Consider the following 12,028-nt stretch of genomic DNA (forward strand, 5'->3'; position numbering starts at 1 on the left):
TAAAGACAGTAAAACATCAAATTCATCCTAATAAGCGTTAGTGTTCTCACACACCATCTAAAGAACATTTCCAGGAACTTCAGCTGAGGTGTGAGAGTGGCTCCAGTGGGAGTTTTACAGTGAGTTTAGTTTTCACAGAGGAAAAACCAGTAAATCACTGAGAGGCTTACAGGTCTGACCTCATCTCCCTCATAAACACTGACCACTTCTTCTTTTTTTCCTGCAGCGTGGCACAACATTTTTAAACCTCCACCTGGCAGAGTCACGCGATCCCACCAGGTGTACCACACATGGTCCGTCTTCTCCTTACAGTGCAGTGTGTCTGTGATCAGGTACGTGGAATATTCATTTCCCAGCAAACGCGTAACATTCAACGTACGCTGAAGAAAGGAAATGATTTAAACACTTTAAAAAAATACTCGTATACAAACGACAGATCCTGCATGAAGGTTAATGTGCATTTGCAGTATTACAGTCGTTGTTTTATTCCTATTATTAATGAAAATATAAAAGAATGAAACATCTGTTATATCCTGACACTTTCAAACATCTGTGACTTTTCTGCGAACTCTGCCGCCACAGATTAAGAATAAACCCAGAACAAACCATCTCTGTGTTTACCGTCACACTCCATCAGTATTTGTTTATGATATACAGTATATATATTTTTTTCTTTTTTTTCTTTTTGCACGTTGCTACTGAATGGTGTATTTATGTGAATGGTGTATTTTTCATGTGAGTCTCAGGATTTGTTCACGTCATCCTTTTTCTGATAAATCTGTTTACAGAGAGCAAAGTCAAACAAAAACTCCTGGCGCCACACGAGGGTCAGTTTCAGTGTCAGCCGACACTTATTTGTGGTTTATCACATTTATTTATGACGGCAAACTTTAAATTATATACTGCCACACAAAGCCACAGCTGCCCTCAATGAACAGCATTGGTAATTATCAAAATCTGTAATGGTTAATACACCAGAATTCAACAGAAATTACATTTTTAATGCTAAAATATAATTATTTTTGTTATCCGTGAAAAATCTTACAAAAAAAATCGTAAAGCACATGATTATTTCCTGATTAAGATGTCAAATTATCATTGGGTAACAATGCTGTTGACGTGGGTTTATGGTTAATATTCTGAACATTTGCGGGAATACAGACGTAAATTATAGCATAGAGCAAACTTTGGTGCATTAATTTAGTAATCAATTACTAATTAAGACAAGTTTCTCTGATTTTTCAGCGTCTTAAATGTGAATATTTTCTGGTTTCTTTGCCCCATGTAAGAAAAGGTTTATGGACAAAACAAGATGAGGTAGAATGTCATCATATTCAGGATTTTCTGACATTTTATGGACCAAACAAATACTTAATAAATAGAAAAAGCAATTGCAACAGAATAACTAAATAAGATCTAAAATTAAAAATAACATGATTTCAAAGATGGCATTCAGTGACAGACGGCTCACACATACATACCTGCAGATGTACATCACTACAGAGGTCTTACGTAAGGCTTATTGCAGCAGTGTGGATTATCAGTGTGAGTAAAGGTTGCCTCACTGCGACGCTCCCTTCTGCTGCTGCATGCTTCTGTGCCACACCCCGAATCACAGGTGACACAACAGCACAGACACAAGTCTTCACTGTGTGATTGAAAAAAGCAGATGTGTGCGAGATGATTCATGATTTCATTCAGTCTTTGTACATCATTGTATGTCTATATGTAAAATTCAGGCACACGTTTAAAAAAACTTAACAAAAAACATTTATTTATACAAAAATATCAAAGTGCATTGACAAAAGGAGCAAATGAAGTTCACTCAGGGGCAGAAAGAAAAGAAAAAAACTGAAGTCTGTGTCGTTTTGCAAAACATTCACTCCCTACACCAAACCCCATGGAGAAAACCAGTGATTTTAACGTCACAGCACACAGGAGTTCTTGATCCACCGCTGCCTCTATCACTAAGTTCAAATGTCTTGTTTTGTCACTTCGGCATTTGTAATCCTTCCTTCAGATTTACCTCAGTGACACAAACTGACCACACGGGGCAGCAGATGCGCAGCAGCTCCTGTGTCCCTGTGAGCTAAAAACGTTGATTTTCTCAATGGGCTTTGGTGTGGCTTACAAAACATCAGTTTACAGTTAGGAAATGGTATTTAACAGTGAAATAAAATGACAAAAGATATATTTGATTTAGATGTAGATTTGTATTAGGTGAGTCTTTGGTTAAGTGTCTTCCTGAAATATCCATTATATATAAAGAGGGCAGAAAGTGGAGACTTTCTGTGGATTCTGCTCAGTATCTGTTTAAAAAATGTGTTTTGAATTGATTTTCTGTTGAATTTAAAGTCATTTCCTTTTATCTGTGAAGCTGAACTGAACGTGGACTGAAATGTGGATGAGCTTGTGTGTGAGTCGAACTTTGTACACGATAAAGAGCCGCGTGCTGCACTTTTTATAAGCTCAGACTGAAACACACACATATTTTCCTCAGAACTTCCTCAGGTGAGTCACGGCCACAGGTGACGCTCAGCCAGACGCAGGATTTATATTCAAATGAGCTCATTCAAGTCTGTGTCTAAACAAACACAAAAAAGAAGCTTATACAGAATAATGATGGTATACAAGTGTGTCTTTGTGTGTCTTTGTGTGTGTGTGTGTGTGAGTCCATAGTATAACCTGCTGCTGATGGGTGTGTCCATTGCTCCACTGCAGAGGAATGTGAGGAGTGGTTGCCCGTGTTGCCCAACAGGCAGCAGCTCAGTGATCAGAGCGTTTCCCGTAGCAACAAGCAGCTGTGTAACAAACCAACAGTCAGGTCAGTGCTCTGTGTTCCAGGACACACACACACACACACACACACACACACACACACACACACACACACACACACACACACACACACACACACACACAGAGGTGTCTCCTGTCTAATCTGTCCACACCACTGTGCTAGCATGGCCACATAAGGTAAAGTGAACACATAATTAAAAGAGAGTGACACCCGGTGTTGTCTCGGTTTAGTATGTCGTGCATTAACAGATGGTTTTCCCCTAAGTTTCAGTATTTTTTGTCAAACACCCCCTCTCTTAGTTGTGGGGTACCACAAGGCTCCATCGCGGGCCCTTTCGTTTTCTCACTATTCATGCTTCCATTGGTTTTTATTATTTTTTATTTATTGATTGATTTTCTTAATCAATTTGGATCAATTGTGTTTGCATACATGCATTCTTTTTCTTAAAAAACAACAACTAAAAAACGAAAAAACAAAATTCACGGCAGTACCAAATTTAGTGTTAAGTATTGAATAACCTCACGATACATAACTTTATATCATAATACAATATTTCATATTTCCAGAGCCTCTTCTATATCACCATTTTTGGCAATGGTGTAGTGGCTAGCACGGTTGCCTCGTAGCAAGAAGGTGCTGGGTTCAATTCCCATTGAAAATGTCGGCTTTATAATGACAATAAAGATCATACCATAGTCATTACATGTTGTTAATGTCTTAATGACGTACAGTCACTGATAGAGATAAATCATGTTGTTTACTCTACATACATATATCACTGTAAGCTTTTTGATAATAATAAGAATAATGATAATAATAATAATTCCTCTTGTATCTGTTGTTTATATTTGCTTTTGTATAGTTCGTGCAGCACTTTGGTTTTGTGATAGAGAAGTAGAAAAAACTGTAGTTTTGACTAATATTTGTTTGTTTGTTTTTGTTTAGTTTTTTTAGTATATCTTCTGAAATGTATCTGAGGAAATGTGTTTTTATTTCTGTCCGTTTCATATTAATGGAAATTGTCGCGTTTTATCAGATAGATGAGATAGATCAGTCTGATTTTAATATCTTTCTATAGTGTACTTTAACATAATGTGGAAACACATGTGTATTATTAATTACCTTTATCTTTACTGTCTTTGTTGCTGTAACACTGTAAATGTACTCCACTGTGGCACTAATAAAGGACTATCTTATCTTAGATAGATAGATAGATAGATAGATAGATAGATAGGTAGATAGATAGATGAGAAACTAAATGTCTAAATGACTGTAAACATTCTTGAAATAGTTTGAATAGTTGTGTGTTGGTGCTCTGGATCTCCAAAAATGGTGACACAGAAAGAAAGAGAGAGAGGAGGGAGGGGGAGGGAGTGAAACTTTCTCTTTTTCCCCCTTAAATCACGTGGTTTCTCGTTTTCCCTCCTCTGTTCCCTCTCTGTGAGGCAGGTGCGGCAGCAGCGCAGGTAAACCCCGCGCTGCGCGCTCTTTACGCACGGTGCCGCAGGTGGAGGAGGACAGGACAGGCGTGGCCCCGCCCACTCACTCACTCACCGGGCAAACTAACTCCTGTCAGGCAGGAGCAGCAGTTTGTCAGTCAGTCATTCAGTCACAGCACAGAGAGGAGGAGGAGGAGGAAGAAGACAGCGTCAACAGGTAAGAGGCTTCAAACCTGTTGAGTTTGTCTGTGTTTTCACCGCTGCTGTGTGAACCCGCGTGGGTCAAACCCGCGTGGGTCAAACCCGCGTGTTTGCGTTCCTGCTGCTGCTGCTGCTGCTGCTCAGCAAAGTTCACTTGACTGCGTTTCCTCAGCTGTGGAAGCTGCGCGGTCACCTGCTGCACGAGAAGCTCTGAGGTGAACACGTTTGTTTTTTTGAGTGTAAGCTCGCGCTGATGACAGAGGAGAAACAAACACAGTCTCACGCTCCTCATGAACGTTGTGTCATAGTCTGATCACAGCTGACACATGACAGGAAAACACCTGAACACATTTGAGAAGCTGAAGAAACAAACTGAAGTTTCAAGTTTTTGCTACTTTTCTTCTGCCAAGCACCTTGAGCACGGCATCATGTGCAACAACATAACCTAACTCAGACACACCCATGCACTGTACTGTACCTATATGAAGTAAAGGGATGGTTCAGGTTTTTGTGCTTCTGTGTGCACCGAGCATTAGACACAAAAATGGACTTTAGCCACTCAACAAAAGTCTCACAGAGGTTTGTGATGTCTTATATCATGTTTTACAACTGTTAGAACGACCTTTCCTACAGGAAACTGGAAGTTTGTTAACCGTTTACTCTCCCACACCAATGTCCATAGAGAAAATCCTTGTTTTTAGCCTGTGGGGAACACAGCGCTGCTGGTCCCCCGCTGCCTCGTGTGGTCACTTTGTGTCACTGAATTAAATGTGATCAATGATTTTCAAACACCAAAGTTACAAAATAAAAGCTTTTAACTTATTCATGGAGGCAGCAGTGGGTCAAGAGCTCCCGGGTGCAGTGATGTAAAATGTGGGGGGAGTGAGCGGTTTAAAAAACGTACGTTTTCTGTTTAAATTCAGTTGTTTATGGGCAAGAAAAGGCAAATTGTGTTTTGTTCGGTGGTTAAAAACATGTTGACGATAACATCGCTCTTGACACTTTTATTAAAAAATCCATCTTTGGTGCCAGCGTTTCAGTTATTGTATCTCACAAGTCAGGACAGTGAGATGGATGTTTTGTGCCAACACTTTTCAGCCGTCAGACACTTCAGGACACTGTGTTTGCTCTATAGGACAAATATACATATGTATATAAAGCAGCACTGAAGCCATAAAGATCTATATCTATAGGAGTAACGTTGTTTACTTTTAGCAGAACAAGAACTCGAACTCGGAGCAATTAAACAACGTTTGATCATAAAACCTAAAACTGTTGTTTTAGGTTTTATTTACACATTTTTGTGCGTTTTCCCTGAGGGCAGAGTTGGGCTGAACTCTGCACCGCGCTGCTGCTGCTGCTGCTGCTGCTGCTGCTGCTGCTGCGATGATAAGAGCAGCACAAAGAGGGAGATGTTATCTTTATTTCAGCTGGGCTGCTGCTGCTGCTGCTGCTGCTGCTGCTGCTGTAACTGCAGCTGCTGCTGCTGCTGTAACTGCTGCTGCTGCTGCTGCTGCTGTTATACACGAGGACTGAGACTCTGAGTGCGTGGAAACGACTTTATGTCATATTTATGATTTCCTCCTGGAGCTGTGTGGATATGAAGATTCAAACGAGTTTTGCGGGATTTACAAAATGGATTTAAATGACGACGATACCGACAGAGATTAAGCAATAAACATCAAGTTTAGGCGTAAAATATAGAAGTAAATGTGGAAAAAATGCAAAAAAATACAACTAAATGTCAAAAAAAGTTAATCATGTTAGCTAAAATAATTAAAACCACAATAATTTTGATCAAAAGCCAGACAAATTTCCGTCTCTTAATGCTTTTTTACCATGAGGCGCTGATACCGCATGTGAACCGGGTTGAAACGTGTGAAAAGCAGATTTTAGCCACTTAAAAAAGTCTCATTAAATAAAATCCACGTCTACAATATCTTATCAACACGCTTGCCTCACTTTTTTTGCTGTTACGATGCCATTTTCCAACAGGAAACTGAAGTTTGTAAACCACTCACTCTCCCACACCAAAGTCCATTGAGAAAATGAGCATTTTTAGCTCACAGGGACACAGGCGCTGCTGGTCCGCTGCTGCCTCGTGTGGTCATTTAGTGTCACTGATGTAAATCTGAACAGCTGGTTTCAAACCCTGAAGTCACAAAACAACATGTTTAAAGTCACTGATGGAGGCGCCAGTGCATCAACAGCTCCTGCACGCTGTGATGTAAAAACCCATGTTTTCTCCATGGGGTTTGGTGCAGGAGAGTGAGTGGATCACAGAAAGGCACAGGCTTGAGTTTTCAGTGAGAACATGTTGTAAAGTGCTGCTGTGATTCGAATGCAAACACTCGTGCGTGTGTTAAGTGTCTTTTCGCCGTCTTGAGGAATGTGGTAAAGCCCGACAGAACTCGTCTGTTTGCATCGTGGACTCTTGTGATTCCTGCGCCTGTGGCTCCTCTTCACCGTCTGTCCACTGTCCCTTTATCTCTCTCTGTCCATCTTTCCCCTGCTCTTTTACCTCCACACTTTCTGCTTCTCTGTCTCTCCTCTAAGTGAAGTTTTGACCTTCAACACTCGTGCGTTATGTAAGCAAGGATACAGTCGTAGATAATACACCAGTTTACAGTAGATAACGTGTAAATCCACACATTCATGTACCTGCAATGTGTAAAACAACATGTTCACGGTCAAAAATAGAGAAATTTAATCGCAGCCTTTGGAATTTACCAACTGTATCGTGTCAAATGACGATAATTCACTCTCTATTTAGCACGATTTTGTTATTTTTGGACTCATTATGCATCTCCTAGCAACAATTTGATATTTTTATGGGAAAACTATCGCTTTAAGTAAGTAATTAAACGCCAAACTGGCAGTTTAGGCAGAGTCTACAGCGCCCCCTGTTACCCAGTTTATCAGGTATAGTTGACTTTTTGAGTTTCAGTAACAATTTCAAAATGCAATTATCTTAAGTTTGACTGCGTACAGGAACTTTTTACTGCAGTATTTGATATTTTTGAGCAGAAAACACTACATTTCATCGTATTTTTTTTTATCTTATTTGTATATTCTTATATGTCTTAATCCTTCATTTTTCTCCTTTGGTGCTTTGACACGTTTGACGTTGTCTTTTGTCTAATGATTTTTCGTCCTACAGATCTACACATTTATACAATTAGACACATATAATTAAGGGTCATGTGATCGTCCCAGTATCATCATGTCACTCTTCCTTTTTTTCCTTCTGTCTCTTGATTTTATCTCAGCTTGGTTTTTTTAATCTGCAAGATGAGACGAGTTCTTGTTACTTGACAGCTAAAGAGAAAATAGTGACAGTTTGGTATCTGTTTATCTCCATTTTACTCTCTCTCTGTTTCTGACAGGGGAACACGCCCATTCTCTCTCTCTCTGTCTCTCTCTCTCTTTAATGTGTTTTAACATTCTTTCCTTTGACTGTGGTCCAGATAGTTAACCAACCAGACCAACGAGAAAGCACAATTCCCTCTCTCCCTCTCTCTCTCTCTCTCCCTCTCTCACTCTCGCCTGGCACACGCCCTCGTCACTCTCCCTCCATGTCTCTCGTTCACTCCCTCTCTCTTCTCTCACACAAACTGGTCAAGAATGTGTCCAGAAAAGGAGATTTTTTATTCGCTCAGTGGCCACTTTGTTAGGTACACAGGAGGACGCCTAATAAAGTGGCACCCGGCGTGATCTCCTGTTTCTTTCCCGTCTGGTCTGCTCATTCTTCTCTGAGCACTGAACTGCTTCTCCTCGTCATCGTTCTCTGTGAACACTGGTGATGATTGTGTGTGAACATCCCAGCAGATGAACAGTTAGTGAACTTGTGATGCTCAGTTTGAACTCGTTTGAACCATGTTTAAGTTCCCAAATGTGTTGATGTGTCCTGTGATTGACTGGTTACATATTTGCATTAACAATTAACAAGCAGTTGAACAGGTGTACCTAATAAATTGCTTGTTGAGTCTAAGTGTGTGTGTGTGTGTGTGTGTATATATATATATATATACAGTACATGTATAAATGTATGTGTATGTATATATGTATGTATTTACATACATATATGTATATATGTATATACAGTATGTACATATAAATGTACTATACAGTATGTACATATAAATGTACTATACTATGTACTATATATATGTATATAATATAGGTCAATAGATGTGTGTTACTGTAGCTAGCAAGCTAGCTGCTAACATGCTATCACTGATCAGTCACAATGAGCCATAGTTGTGTTCCAGGGCTACAACAAACAAATACAAAATGCGGCATAATTATTTGTCACTATTTCCTTTTGCTGTTTTTGTTTCTTTGTAAACACGACAGAAAAGCTTACAAACCAAGTTAATCCTTACGCATAACCATAGTGGCTAACCCTGTTACCTTTCAGGGACACATCGCTAGCATCAGGTTAGGTTTATAAAATGGACTAGATTAGCTGGCTAGTTAGCAAACCTAGCTATAACGCTAACATTAACCGACTGGACTGCACTTAACTCGGGTTTAACTCAGGTTTGACGTCATTCAAAGTTCTAACGGGCAACTGGATCACCATGCTAACAATTTAGCATGTAGCACAGGGGTCTCAAACTCAAACGACTTTTGAAAGAAAGTTCAAAGTTCAAATTAATGTGGTAAATTAGCTTAAAATCATATCACAATATTCCACCACGATAACACAATCAAGTATTTTGGTGTGATTCTGATTAAGCATTAAAACAAATTATTGAAGCATGTTTTTGAACCGTCGTAAGAGTTTTTAAAGCAGCATAACTTGTCATAACTTTTACACAGTTATGACAATATGGTAAATCACAGTTCTCGTCACTTGTTCAGAGAAACATAAATGATTTTACGTTGAATCACTGTGTTTGTCGTGAACGCGAGCCGTCGTTCATTAATCGTCCTCAGAATTCAGAATTCATTGTCGAGAGCCACTGGAGCGGCTCGTCAGCTAATCCAAGTTTGTGCAAACTTCCCAACTGGTTCAGGTGTCCTCATGATTATTATTATTATTGTTATTGTTGTTGTTATTCTTGTGATGTAGCTGCAAGGGCAGTGTCATTGCTGTGCGATGAGTCTTTGTTCAGGGTGTTGTCCGTCAGCTGTCACAGGGAGAGAGAAAGTATGTCTGTGTTTGTCTTCATTCATTCATTCATTCATTCCTTCCATATTTGCAGAAGTGATCGCGTTTGTCACTTAAAACAAGCTTTTATCCACGTGATGAAGTCGATGGCAATGTCAGCGTTTGACTTCTTTCTGTCAGGGGTCAAATCCACTGTGGTTTCTACTGCTGGGACAGGGGGCGTGGCTTAGTATATGTAGGTAACCTATGCCAAACAAGCCGACTATTGTGTGCTACATTTAAATGTCAAGTCGTCATGTAGGAGAAACACCGCGGTGCCAGTCTGTCATTAAATACTAGGAATTCATGTACAGGTGGAGAAAGTTCTCATCAAAATTAGAATTTCAGTCACAGTTTTGTCTGAAATTAGCTGTTTTTTTAAATAATTAGATTAATAGATTACTAAATTAATCCTCAACTATTTTGGTAATCAAATTAGAACACGGTCTCAGATTTTTCCGTGTTTTTAATGTGAAAGTTTCCTGTTTTTTTTTTTTGCTCAATATAACAAGGGGAAAATCGATACAATGACATATCGCAATATTTTGCATGGCGATATTAATTCGCTTTTGAGACACCAAGTATCTATTATCTTTTTTTTTATATATATATATAATTTTTAAACTGACTTTTGTGGATTAGCATAAAATAAAATGTGTTTTGTTCAGTCCATGTGATGGTGCCAACTGCTCATTCTCACTAATGTGATTACATTGCAATATCGTGATACTATCGTATCGTGACTTGAATATTGTGATATCGCATTGTGATTTAAACATCGTTAAAACATGCTAAGTAAAATGAGTCCACAAACTGTATGTTATAAAACAATGTATTTCCTTTGTGTGTGTTTGTGTCATGCTAATTGCTAAATTGCAATGCGTACTAATTTACAGTTTTACCGTGAAGACATAACCGCAAATTGGGTCCTACGCGAGTCAGCTGCGTTACCGTTTTGGCAGAACTTTGCAACTTTAAAATCAGGCGGTTAAATTTGTAGCTAAAGGTCAAGGTCACCACAACCTTTTGATTTCTTGTGAAGTGAAGTGTAAGCCTTATAACCCTCAATAGAATCCTTTCAAATATGACACAAATCACTTGAACTCACTGAATAACTCAGATTAAGATTTTGGGGTCACCGAAGGTCAAACCTCAAGGTCATGAAACGTAGTTTTGGCCTCTTAATCGACTGCATGTTGTGTAAATAAAATGTGATTGACTGAAAGTGCTGCTTCGTCAGTCCCCGTAGTAATTCTAGATATGCGTGCAACAATTTCGAACGTCTCAAAAATCACCCACAAGACATCGCACATGTCACAAACCGCAGCGTCACAGTGAATCATGGGAAAAGCGAGAAGGTAGACGAAGGTGGCGACTATGTCAGGAATGAGGGTGTGAGCCTTAAACACCGAGACACACACACATTCAAAAGTGTTTGGAATGGAAACGTCGCATACTCCACATTTCCACTTGTGTGGTGAAGTGAAGAGTGTTCCTGATTAAAGTCTGCTTTGATTGTTTGTTATGGCCTTGAATTTGAATATCATACCAGGGAGGATGTTGGTATGAAACACTCCTGCCTTCCTCTTGACACGGATTTACATTCCTTAAGTCAAGTAACAAGACGCCTTGAAAGACGATGAGAGACGACAGCGTCGCAGCAACTAATGATTATTCTCATCGTCCATTTATTCCGTACATCATTTTCTCCATTAAAGTGTTTCTGGGACCTCAAAATGACGACGTCTTCATACCAAAGATGTTCAGAGGAGCAAAGAATTCACAACATATTCACATTTATGACGCTCATAGAAACACTGTCGTCAAAATAGTTGGCTATTCAAGTGATAGTTCTACTGAAAAACAGTGGGGACACAAAGTCTACAAGACATTCACTGTTAAACAGAACCAACTTTAGTTTTCCTGTCAGAAAAGTCGGTGTAACAATGAGATTAAGTGGTCAAACATATTCTTAAGAGATTTTAATTCAACAAGCCTTTTATTAATTGGATAAAATCAGTTTTTTTATGTCATGTGGTTCTCAGGGCACGGCTGACTGTCCATGTACCACACACACACACACACACACACACACACGCATACAACTGTCACAATACATCACAATATCACTTTCACTGCAAATCAGATTGGGAACAGAGTTTTGCGATAAATCATCATCACTGTGACACGGGAAGAAAAATGTGAGTGGACAGGTTGAGGCTGAAGATGTCAAAATGGCTGTAAATCAGTCCACACACACACACACACAGGTTTTTCACATTGTGATCAATTTTTACCACAAACAAACAAATGTAAATACGCTTCAGTGTGACGTGAAGCAGTTCAGCAATTGGCGTAAACTTGGACAAATTCCGATGGACCATTCCTCAATAAAGAAGCTTTACCACTTTTAATTATGATTTTTTTTTTACT

At 39.3% G+C, this 12,028-nt stretch overlaps 1 protein-coding gene across 1 annotated transcript in view; it reads left to right on the forward strand.

Annotated features, from left to right (window-relative positions):
* The first annotated feature begins 4,368 nt into the window (after window positions 1-4,368).
* Window positions 4,369-12,028, forward strand: part of LOC131446104 (cingulin-like protein 1) — a 51,386-nt gene continuing 43,726 nt past the window's right edge. The window contains exon 1 of the mRNA XM_058617104.1: window positions 4,369-4,456. The gene's annotated coding sequence lies outside the window, so the exon portion shown is untranslated. The remainder of the gene's footprint in view (window positions 4,457-12,028) is intronic.

Source organism: Solea solea, chromosome 19, assembly GCF_958295425.1.
Source record: "Solea solea chromosome 19, fSolSol10.1, whole genome shotgun sequence".
NCBI lineage: Eukaryota > Metazoa > Chordata > Actinopteri > Pleuronectiformes > Soleidae > Solea > Solea solea.